The 12,881-nt window shown below is 41.2% G+C and overlaps 1 protein-coding gene across 1 annotated transcript in view; it reads right to left on the bottom strand.

Moving 5' to 3' along the window:
• The window catches only part of CFTR (CF transmembrane conductance regulator), a gene marked incomplete at both ends in the record, with an annotated part of 212,507 nt that overhangs the window by 185,025 nt on the left and 14,601 nt on the right, over positions 1 to 12,881 (bottom strand). The window lies entirely within an intron of this gene.

The following is a 12,881-nucleotide window of genomic DNA, read 5'->3' as shown; positions in this document are numbered from 1 at the left end:
GGTGAATTTTTTGGTATGTGAGTTATACCTCAGCAAAAACAATAAAAAGGCTTGTGGTCAAGATGGTAGCGTAGGTAAATGTGGTAATTGCATTCTCCCACATCCACATCAATAATACCACTAAAGAACAACCATCATTCAGAACCACCTGAAATCTAGTTGAACATAAGTCTTACAACTAAGGATATAAAGAAGAAGCCACATCAGCATTTGTGGGAGGAGCTTAGACACAGAACAGCTGGTTCCACACACGTGTGACATTTAAAAATTAGGAGAGATATCTCAACTGCAGACATCCCCTGTGAGAAGCAAGGGGTCCTAGCCCCACACCAGGCCCCCAGCCCAGGGTTCTAGTGCTGGGACGAGAAGTCCCCATAAATTCTGGCTGTAAACACCAGCAGGAATTGTGGCTGAGACAGAAGGCTCCTGGTTCTCAGGCATTCCTCTTAAAGGGCCAGCACACAGACTTACTCATTCTGGACTCCAGCGCAAGGGCAGCAGCTTGAAAGAATTAAATTGTCGCTAGAGGGACAACTTTCTCTCAGGTGGAAGTGCCGGTAGAGGCCATTGTTCCTTTGCTGAGCCCTCCCTCCACAGAGCTGGCAGGTAGGCACCATATCTGAGTATCCATCAACCTGGCTCACACTGTTTGCCCTGTCCTGTTGATTCTCTGTGACCCTGCCCCACCAACTTTTGGGTCTACTCAAGCCATTTCCAGTGGCTCTTCCATACAAATGACCTGTCTTGGCTCATGCTGCTCACTTTCCTAAAATCTCTCAAAGGCTCACAAATCCCAGCAAGCAGCAACTGGCCTCAGCATGCTCCATATCTCTTGCTAAGAGGCCCTAGGCCCAGCATAGTGGCAGCCAGCATTAGTTTGCAGCTTGTCTTCTCCTGGGCACCTCCAAACCCAGCACAAGCATCAGTCATTAGCATATTGCTTTGTAGCTCATGTCCAGTAGCCCTGGGCAGGGATCAGGAAGTAGTTGACCTTGGCCTGCAACTCCTGGGAGGCCCCCAAGCCAGCACACCCTGTAGACAGCTTTCAGGCCATGTTGAAGCACTATCCAACTACCTCCACAATTGACACACTCAAGAGACAGACTCAGCAGTCACCAGAGCTCCACTGAAGCAAGACTTGCTCCATGGGGTTGGCCCCTGCACAGCAGATTCTCTGCTGTGGTTGCCAGTCCATGCAGTTGATCGGCCTGAGGGTAAATTTCTCCCATTGAGGTGCCAATAGCAATCAAGGCTCAACTACAAGCGGAGGGTCCACACAATTCACCAGGAGATGCACCTGGAACACCCAGCTCGGGTGACTCTGGACACTTGTGCCACTGGGCCCTACAGGACACTTACTATATAAGGCTACTCTACCAAAACTAGGTGACGTAGCAACTTTACATAATATATAGAAACATGCCCAGGAAGGCAGGCAATAATTGGAGGCAAAGAAACCTGTCTCAAATGAAAAAACAAAACTCCAGATAAAGAAATAAATAAAATGGAGACAAGCAATCCAACAGATGCAGAGTTCAAAACACTGGTTATAAGGATGTTTAGTGAACTTAGGGGAAGAGTAGATGAACTTAGTGAGAACTTCAACAAAGAGATAAGAAATAAAAATGAAGACAGAAAACATTTTTTAAAAAGTCAGAAAAAAAAAGAAAACAGTAACTGAAATGAAGAGTACATTATAGGAAATCAACAATAAAGTACATAAAGTAGAGGGTCAAACCAGCAATATGAAAGATAAGGGCCGAAACCAGTTTGGCTCAGTGGATAGAGCATCAGCCTGCGGACTGGGGGGGTCCCGGGTTCGATTCCGGTCAAGGGCATGTGCCTTGGTTGCGGGCACATCCCCAGTGGGAGGTGTGCAGAAGGCGGCTGATCGATGTTTCTCTCTGATCGATGTTTCTAACTCTCTATCCCTCTCCCTTCCTCTCTGTGAAATATCAATAAAATATATTTTTTTAAAAAAAGATAAGGAAGCAGAAAACATTCAAACAGAATAGCAAAAAGAAAAAATAATCCAAAAAAGTGAGGATAGTATAAGGAGCCTTTGGGACAACTTCAAGCATACCAACATTCACATCACGGGGATGTGGGAAGGAGAAAAGAGAGAGAACCAAAAATTTGAAAAAATAATGACTGAAACCTTCCCGAACCTGGTGAGGGAAATAAACATACAAGTCCAGGAAGCACAGAGTCTCAAACATAATGAACCCAAAGATATCCACACCAACACCCATCATAATTAAAATGCCAAAGTTTAAAGACAAAGAGGAAAGCAATTACTTACACCTATAAAGAGATCCCGTAAGACTGTCAGCTGATTTCTCAACAGAAACTTTGCAGGCCAGAAGGGATTGCATGAAATAAAGTAATTAAATGCAAGGACCTACAACCAAGATTACTCTACCTGGCAAAGCTTTCATTTAGAATCTAAGGAGAGATAAAAAGTTTACCACACAAGTAAAAGGTAAAGGAGTTCATCAACCCAGTGTTACAAGAAATGTTAAAGGTTCTTCTTTAAGTAGAATAAAGATCAAATATATGAATAATAAAATGGCAATAAATACATAGCTATCATACATTAAAAAGTTTCCCTAGTTTCACTTATATTTTCAATGACAGTAAAGGTATGGATATCTAGAATAACCTCTAGTTAGTGCTTTAATTTGTCAGGTAACTTTTCCATCATTATTATTTTTGAACATTGTTGCCCATTTTAGAGAGGGAGAAAATGGAGTTTATACAGGAAAGAGGTAGCTAGTTAGCCAATTCCAGAGCTGATACTACTCAAATTACATGAAACCCAACAGAGGAAGTATAGATGTGGGACATGTGAAAGTGGGAACTGTGAGTTAAAATGAACTGTGACAATGTTTCACGAAATAATATAGTCATAGTTATGACAAATGACATAAACATCTGGCATGTCTTATTTCTTGAATCTTTTGACTGGGCCAGACTTTGGACTGGGCTGAAAAACATTGTTTTACAAATAATCTATATATATACAATCTATATATATAAAAGGCTAATAAGCTACACGTCCCTCCGCCCATCCGACCAGTCACTATGACACACAATGACCACCATGGGGCAAACACTCAACACAGGAGCTGCCAGCTGCAGTGACTTGGCAGCAGCAGTTCTCAGGTGATGCACCCCAAAACCAGAGAGGAGGGAGTCTGATTCCTCACAGGGCTGCATGATTCCACCTTCGGCCGTGGGCTATGTTGTTGCTGGGGCACTGTCGGCCCCGAATCTGGTTTACTGCACACTTGCATTTGGATTCCACACCCTGTACAACAGCAATTTTGCAGAGTGCCCTCTCGCACTCCGGGACCCCTCAGGGTATGTCAGAGAGCCGGTTTCTGCCCCATCCCCACAGGCCAGGCTAAGGGACCCCACCTGCCGGAGGGACCCTGCTCATGTTGCAGATGCCAGGGAGGGACCACGGCAGGTTGGCTCCAGGGCATGTTGGCCCATCTCACCCAATCCCGCCCCACCGGCCACCTTCTAATTAATTTCCTTTCAATGTGCACAAATTTGTGTACTGGGTCACTAGTTGTTTATAAATTCAGCAGGAAAGCAGACATCCTGACCAAAGGGCTAATCATGGACTCTATCAGAAGAGAGAATTAGTAACCCATCATACAGACCCAAGAGTAGCTCAACTTGTTAGCACTAATAGGAATTCTTTCTTCTTTTCATGTAATTATTCCTTTCCTTTTCTCATAAAAACCCCTTGCTTCCATCTTGTAATTGGGACACTATTTGGGTTTCTGCCTGAATCTGTATTCCCAAATTTCAATTCTTTGAAATAAATACTTGTTACTGCTTAAAAAAGGAAAGAAGGAAGGATAGAAGAAAGAAAGGAAGGGAGGGAGGGAGGAAGCCAACATACAGGAAACAACTGTCATCAGTTTGGAAAATTTTCCCAAATGTTGATTTTTCACTCTTAGAACAGATAAAATGTAGATTCTTATTATGCTGACTTTAACACTCTAAGCCCTTTCAGATATGTTAGTGCCTGGGTGACTACTGGAAGTGATTGACGACATGCAACAGGAGTTGTGTAAATTGTTTACTTCCTGTTCCCAGAAGAAAAACAATTTCTGGAACCACTATGAATACAGAAAAGTGGTAATGGTGATAGCATTGTAAAGAAACTGGCACTGGCATGGAAAGGCCACTTCTAACAGATATACCTAATTCATTCACATGACTTGGATTTCAGGATCTCAACCAAATGAGAGGCAACAAGCAATTCTACAAAATATCCTTCCCATCTTGACAGATACCAGAGAAGAAGCAAAGCATGGTGACATATAGCCCATGCCCATGTACTGCAGAGATGCAGCCTCAGTGTTGTTCCATGGTTTTAGTTTGATTTTTATTCTATCTAGGCATGATGCCACTAACAAAAGGAACAAAACTAATTGTAGCTGACACAAATGACTAGAAAAATGGAATGTATTTCCCTATAAAGTTGTTGTATCCCGTATGAGTTAATTTTCAAGAGCTCTCCACAAACCAGAAAGACAAGCGATACCGTTGCTCTCAGATTTCTGATTTTTATTTCCATTGGCAATAGGAAATATATTTGAAACCAAGAAAATAAGGAAGAGGGGAAATGGACTGGCCTTAAGATTTTACAGTAGATATGCCACTGGGTTACTGGCTGGCATTTGTAAGAGCTCACAGAGAGAAACTTGTGTGATTGTCAGCCCTCATCACTATTACTGTTACTTTAGACAATCACACACCAGAGAACAGAGCAATTTGAAGCATGGCCAGTGGTAGCTGAGAGGGAGAGAAGGAAAACAAGTTGTGCCTCTTCTCTCTAAGGCAGGAACAAAACATACTTCACATGAGTGATATAAGGATATCTCCCACATAATATATTGATTTAACTTTGCTGGTATTTGTTTTATAATTATCCCACTTATTTGGTATTCCCTTCCTTTTTCCAGAACTGGGAATCCCTTATTGAAGCTCTTTGTACACCTGGTTTATTCTACCACAACCACTAGGACTCAGAATAAACACTCTCTTATGGGCTTCTCTATTCTTTGGCAATAAAATAACCACATCCTTTCTGAGCTATGATTTTCATTCTGGAATTAATTCGACATGTGGAATCAAAGCTACTTGATTTTTTTTCCCAGTGAAGAGAGTTTCTCACAGTGTGAAAATGACACTGCTCTTATGGGGACAGAAATCTTCTGAGAAGCTCTGGGCTGTGGAGTCAGGGACCTGTTTGGTATGAGCCATCATAGGCAAAGCACATGCTAGACCAGGGGTGGGCAAACTTTTTGACTCGAGGGCCACAATGGGTTCTTAAACTGGACCGGAGGGCCGGAACAAAAGCATGGATGGAGTGTTTGTGTGAACTAATATAAATTCAAAGTAAACATCATTACATAAAAGGGTACGGTCTTTTTTTTATTATTTCAATAGTTTTATTCATTTCAAACATTTTAACAAGAAGAATGTAAACACTAATTATTATAATTTGAAACTTCAAAAAAATGGAGGAATCATAGCACAATAACATACCTTATATTGAAGATGGCAAAGGCAAAATAAAATTGCCTAACAAAGGAAAGGTACAAAAGCCTTTCAAATTAAACTTAAATATAATAAAATAATTTAAAACTAAAACAAATAGAAAAGAACAAAATGTGTAGACAGTAAATTAAACATTTTCTTTAGTGCAACTTCCAAATTATGCCCGGGACGTAGATGTAGATGGCAATGTAGACTGGGTTGAAAGGATTTTGGTCTTTAAAACATCAACTTCAGTGGGAACAGTGTTGTTGGTCTCCTTTTTAGCTAATGCTCTGATACTGTGCTCTCCAGGGCCGTGTCTCCCTACATCACCACGATAACGTGTCTATGCATTCCCAGGGTGATGTCGGGGGACGCGTCCACGGGCATTACAAGGAGCCTCTGGAAGATTGAGAGGTTGTTCCTTCTACTGAATGTATCCGCCCACTCAGAAGAAGGAGCTGCGGCCGTGTTTCCCGACGTTGCCATGTTAACACTGCTGCTGGTGAAGGAGCAGAGGGGAGAGCAAGAGAACCCTCCGCTCTTTTAGCTCCGCGGGCCGGATAGAACAGCCGAACGGGCCGGATCTGGCCCGCGGGCCGTAGTTTGCCCACGGCTGTGCTAGACTCTCATGACCTTCAACATCCAAATGACGTATACTTGCCTCGCTATGTGTGCAAAATGTCTCACTGCTTATTAAATCCTGACACCTGCTTTCCCAAAATTAAAAAAATATGCGGTATAATTTCTCCCAGAACTGGTTATTTGAAGAAGTTTGTTTATGTATTTGTTTATTTGGCTGTATAGATGGAATGATAATGGGGGCTGGAGGTGGCCTTGGAGATGTTTTCAGATGAAGATGGTTAAATAGCTCCAGGGTGACACTGGCACATGCTGCCTCAGAAAGACAAAGCTGATGATATTGTAAACTCAGTCATGATAAAGTCGGTTTCTAGGCTTCTTCTTGGCATCACCTAACCAGGTTATCAGTCAAATCCAGAACTTTTCCCACCTATCTCCACCTTCTCTTCACTGGATTGTATGCTCCCTGCTCTGTTATACTGCTCCACATTGTGTTACACAGGGTTACTTCTCAGGGGAGTCAGAGGCTCTGTTCAGACCTCCCAGCTGCAGGGTATTTCCCATCTCCTACCTCTATATGGAATTTGGTTATTGTTTACATTTTAATCCTTTTTTATCTTCCATTGTTATTATTTCACTCTCTAGAAAAACAAATCACAAATTATAGATGTAAAAGTTAAATTTACATCTTTATTCCTTCCCCCTTTGGTGAGGGGAAGCGCATGTATGTAGACACATTGTATGACTCGAGATTTAAGTTTCTGATCCTGTTCCTGAGGTTGTGGAGCAACGTCACTGCTTTTTTTTCCTTTTATTGGAGCCTTGATATTACTGAGAGACACTAACAGTAAATCCCTAAGAAGGACCAGGGAGGAGAGCAGTACCTTAACCTCACTCATCCCCACTGTGAATCCCAGAAAAAAAGGAGCATGACACAGGCAGGTGCCGGAAGCCAGTTCCAGCATGTCATAATTGCAAGAGTTTCATCGAAAAGTTGATGGAACTTGGGGGCTCAACAAGGGCTGAGTGACATATGTTATCACCTGTTGGGAATGGCTAAAGGCATTTCCCCAAACCTGAAAAGGATGAATGCTTGCTGCCAGACAGCTAAGGGCATCTTAATCCACATATTATTGCCTCCTACTGGCCAAACACCTAAACAGCCGAAGGCAAATTCCCCAATCTGACAATGGATTCTGTACCTAACCCTACCCTTTGATGTGTATATCTCTACCTCACCTTAGGACAAATTGTGTTAATAAAAAGCAAGGGGTTCTGAGACAAGGAGAACTTAGTTTCTTCAGCCAAGCTCGTGTGCCCACCCAAATGCCTTTCAAAATTATGTTTCATCTCTGGACTCTTATTTAATTTACACACGGCCCCTTCTCCAAATTTCCTGAACCCTTCTAGATGCTGGATCAAGACCACTGGCATTAAATGGTGCCCAACATCCAGCGATAGGCAGGGAATGGAGATTGCTAGTGGCTCAAGGTTTACCAAGGAAATAAGACTCTACTGCAAGAGCCTTACTTTAAATCCCCTCACTTAATCTTTACTTTTTTCATTTAAGCAACATATAGGTAAATAAAGGTCCACAAAATACCCAATTGTGTATGCTCCCTACCCTCACCCCCCCTAACCTCCCTACTGCAACAAAACACACAATAATTAATGAATGAATCCTTAACTAATCCTAATAAGCAATTTACAAGTTCAAAATGGTCAGATTTGCAAGGAGGTCCATTAAAAACAGAAATTATAACACAAATCATGATAATTCCATGAAAATCATTTTTATAGACATTTAAGAATTATTGTGACCACAGAATGTCATGATCTCTTGCTTCCATAGGCACTTTAGGAAAATAAACTTCAAAGAAAACATTGAGCCAGATTCTCTTCCTTTTGAACTCTGCAGGAGCTCTCACTGGATGAAACGTGTGATAAATGTGGTGGCTCTTAACTTTTCAAAGAATTCTCCTATTATCATGATCTGGCAGCAAAATTTTTGGTTTTATACCAATACCAACCAGGTGCCAGGTAACACTGAAGAAAAATTAATAACTTCTTCAAGATAAAACCTGAACTTTGTTTCTAAGCAACCTCAAATGCATTAAAATAGTTTCCCATAAATTATGTATGCGAGTCTCTACAATCTTGGCTTAATTTTCCTCCCAGGTGCTCCATTCTCTCCTGTACTTCATCCACCTGAGCTGTGACTATGACTTGTCTGTTTACTTGTCTGTCAACCCCTCCTGTCTCCAAACACACTAGACTGTAAGTTCCCCCAGAGCAAATGCCTTTCAAATTTTTTAACTGCTTTACCCCCTGCACCTACCACAGAGCATAGCACATAATTGTCACTCCATTATTTCTTAAGTTGTTAAATTAATGTTACCACATTACACTTCATTTGCTAGTTTATTCCCGTCACAAGACTAATTTCTTGAGGACGATGTATGTGTAATATAGATCTTTATAGCTCCATTATCCTGTGCAGTGCATGGAACAGCATAAAAACTGAATAAATTAATGTGCTAACTAATTAATTACTCAAGCATGTATGTTTACAGCCCATGTGAGGACACTGATATGATTGCAAATGTGCTGCTCAGCCATTACTTCTGGTCAAATGTATTAAAAGCCAAAAAAAAAAGTCAAAACATTTTTCAAGTCTATGCTAAATGTGAGGGTGTGTATACTGTTCAGAGACCATTTTTTAATAACATTTATGTCCCTTTTCTGAGTCATAACTTAAAGCTGATAATCCTAAAGCTTCCAGTCAAGATTATTTCATTCTCAATAAAATGTTCACTAGCAAACATTCTTCCTAATGTCTGGCCTTCATTCTATGTATTCATAGTGGAGATGACCAACATTTCATAAATGGAGTCATTCTTCAGTCTATTCAAGAGCAAACACTCCCTTTATTTTGACCCTCCTTAACAGTTCTCCTATCATGTCATTTGCTATACTGCCCATTGTCTCCATGTCACTTATGTACCATTATAGATGAGGTACACATAGCTTTTAAAAGGTTTCATAAATTAGAGTAACCCCCTACATGTATTATATTTCATAGTTTCAAATGCTTCCATATTTTATTCTGCTACTGAAGACTCTTACTATTATGGGTTCAATTGTGCACCCCTGAAAAAGATATATATGAATCCGAACTCTCAGTAACTCAGAATGTAACTTTATTTGGTAATAGAATCATTAGAGAAGTGACCACGTTAAAATGAGTACATTAGAGTGGGTCCTAACCCAATATGACTGGTGTGCTTATTAAAAAAAAAAAAAAAAAAAAAAAAAAAAAAAAGGAAATTTGGACACAGAGACAGACACAAAGGTAGAATGCCATGTGAAAATAAATAAAGCAGAGTTCAAAATGAGGCCTTTTCAAATCAAGGACCACCAGAGTGCCAGCATCTCACCAAAAGCTGGGAAGAGGCATGGAACAAATAGACTCCAAAGAAACCAAACATGTTAATACCTTGGTCTCAGCCTCAGACTGCTAACCTTCAAAAGTGTGAAACAATGAATTTCCATTGCTTAAGTCACCCAGTTGCTTGTACTTTGTTACAGCAGTCTTGGAAAACTAATACAAAGGTCCTAAGAAGTGGGGGAAGTCTATATTTGAACAACGCACACAGAGCGACAAAAAGAACAGAGGTAATGCTCTTTGGATGAAAACCACCAACAAAGCAAAGGTTTCAGATGTGGAATTGGGCGGGGGCATAATTCAGCGAAGGCACTGGGTCCAATTCACAGAAGAGGAGGCTTAAATTTAGAGAGAGAAAATTACTTTCTTGGAGTCTGAGGTAAAGAGAAAAAAGTACTAATTATAATGATCATGTTGATGACAGTGTTTACCATTTATTAAAGAACCACCACCCTATGTCTGGCATTATTAGCTATCATTTAGTATATGGAAAGTGCTTACAGAGAATGATGGTCAATTTTACATGTCAACTTAGAGGGTGTTTTTCGGTGAGATTTACACTTAAATTAGTAGAACTTGGGTAAAGCAGATTGGCCTCCATAATGCGGGTGGGCCTCATCCAATCAGTTAATGGCCTTCACAGAACAAAAAAACTGACCTACTCAAACAAGAGAGAATTCAGACTGCCTTCAGAATCATACTGGAACATCAGCTCTCCTGAGTCTCCAACCTACCAGCCTACCCTGAAAATGTGGACCTATCAGCCTACCTAATCATGTGAGCTAATTCCTTATGATAAATAGGAATATCTATAGCTATAGATTGATAAATATAGATATAGATTATAGAGATAGAGATATAGACATAGGTATAGATTATAGATATAGATATATAGATATATAGATATAGATATATAGATATAGATATAGATATAGATATAGATATAGATATAGATATAGATATAGATATAGATATATAGATATGGACATAAACATTTCCTGTTGGTTTTGTTGTTGTAGAGAACCCTGACAAATAACCATATTAAATACTCAATGAATGTTAGATATCATAATAATGCTGAGCTGTGTTAAGATGAGGATAACATTATCAAAAGGTTAAGTAAATTGCCTAAGATCACATTGTTATTAGTAAGTCACAGAGTGAGAATTCCAGCCAGGTCTGTCTGATCCCAAAGTACATATTTCTTCCACTATATATTGCTACCTACCTAAGAGTTGACATTGAGGACAGAGATAAAGTAGAATGTGAATTATTTTCTTAGGGTATAGAGTGGATGACATGAGGAACTCCAGGGAAGATCAAGAACAATCAGTATGGGGGAAACTAAGTCAGTGGTTTTCACACTGTGGGCTCCAGCACATAATGTTGCCCAAAAATACCTCAAGGAGTTCACCAACTTTTTATTTGAAATATTAATATTTTTAAGTATGTCTTACAATTTAAAAAACATGAGTACAAAAATCATACATTCTCAAATATGAAAATTTTAGCACAATGGATTCATCCAAATGAATCCACTAGGTAGAGAACTTCCCCTGACATCTCTTAGTGTCCACTAGGTAGAGAACTTCCCCTGACATCTCTTTGCACATATTTAAACATATTGCAATCTGCCATTGATTATTTCCACACTACATAAGTAAGTGTGTCACTACAGGCACACGTGGGCCAAGCTCAGTTAATATCTCTGGTATGCCTGCTCATACAAGGTTTCATCCCAATATAACAGAGTTGTATAATCCCCAGAAAATAACAAGCCATGTGTGATATTATCATGGTTTTACAGTACTTTACCATGCTTGCTCAACAATAAGGTGACATTGATTATAAGACTGGTCATCAATTTAATAATAACCTTTCCAAAAAAATGTTACATTAAATATACATAGTTTTTTAAGGAAATTTTCAGTATTATATTCCTATTCATACAATTATCTGCCAGTTATTTCTTCAGTATCATAATTAAAGTTTTCTTCTAAGCCTTCTTCACATTGAGGTAAAAAAATATTCTTTTGAATCACTCTTGACTATTCACAGCTACAAGTAGGGTTATAGTGACAAGCTACATTCTTAACACCTTCAACTGTAGGATAGGCAGTATAATTTCAAAGCACAGTGAAGTGCTGAGCTTGGGCAACTTCTACTTGAATTACAGTGCTTGATATCCCAGACAAACTTCAGAGTAAATATTCACCACTTCTTTCAAAACTAGATCACAGAGTAATCTTTCTCAAGCAATTGTGGAGCCCTAGATGGTTTGGCTCAGTGGATAGAGTGTCAGCCTGAGGACTGAAGGGTCCCAGGTTCGATTCCAGTCAAGGGTACATGCCCAGGCTGTGGGCTTGATCCCTAATAGCGTGCAGGAGGCAGCTGATCAATGATTCTCTCTCATCATTGATGTTTCAATCTCTCTCTCCCTCTCCCTTCCTCTCTGAAATCAACCTTATATAATAATGAGGTAATATACAAATTTACCATCATGTCCTCACACAAGATGGTCGCCCCCATGTGGTCACAAGATGGCTGGCAGGGGAGGGCAGTTGTAGACGGTCAGGCCAGCAGGGGAGGGCAGTTAGGGGCGACCAGGCCAGCAGGGGAGGGTAGTTAGGGGTGATTGGGCCAGCAGGGGAGGGCAGTTAGGGGGACCAGGCCTGCAGGGGACGGCAGTTAGGGGTGACCAGGCCGGCAGGGAAGGGCAGTTGGGGGCGACCGAGCCTTCAGAGGAGGGCAGTAGTTAGGGGTGACTAGGCTGGCAGGGAAGTGCAGTTAGGGGCGACTGGGTTGGCAGGGGAGGGCAGTTGGGGGCAATTGGGCCAGCAGGGGAGCAGTTAGGCGTTGATCAGGCTGGCAGGGGAGTGGTTAGGGCAGGGGTGGGCAAACTTTTTGACTCAAGGGCCACAATGGGTTCTTAAACTGGACCGGAGGGCCTGAACAAAAGCATGGATGGAGTTTGTGTGAACTAATATAAATTCAAAGTAAAGGAGCGGAGGGGAGAGCAAGAGAACTGGATAAAACAGCCGGATCCGGCCCGCGGGCCATAGTTTGCCCAAGGTTGGGTTAGGGGGTGATCAGGCTGGCAGGCAGAAGCAATTAGGGGCAATCAGGCAGGCAGGCAGGCGAGCAGTTGGGAGCCAGCAGTCCCGGATTGTGAGAGGGATGTTTGACTGCCGGTTTAGGCCTGATCCCATAGGAATTATAAATGGGGGTCCCAGATTGGAGAGGGTGTAGGTTGGGCCAAGAAACACCTCCCCCACCCCCCACCCCCACACAC

This window comes from Plecotus auritus (assembly GCF_963455305.1).
Source record: "Plecotus auritus genome assembly, chromosome: 4".
NCBI classification, from domain to species: Eukaryota; Metazoa; Chordata; class Mammalia; order Chiroptera; family Vespertilionidae; genus Plecotus; species Plecotus auritus.
The sequence above is the reverse complement of the archived record's forward strand: the minus strand, read 5'-3'. Positions and strand labels throughout refer to the sequence as shown.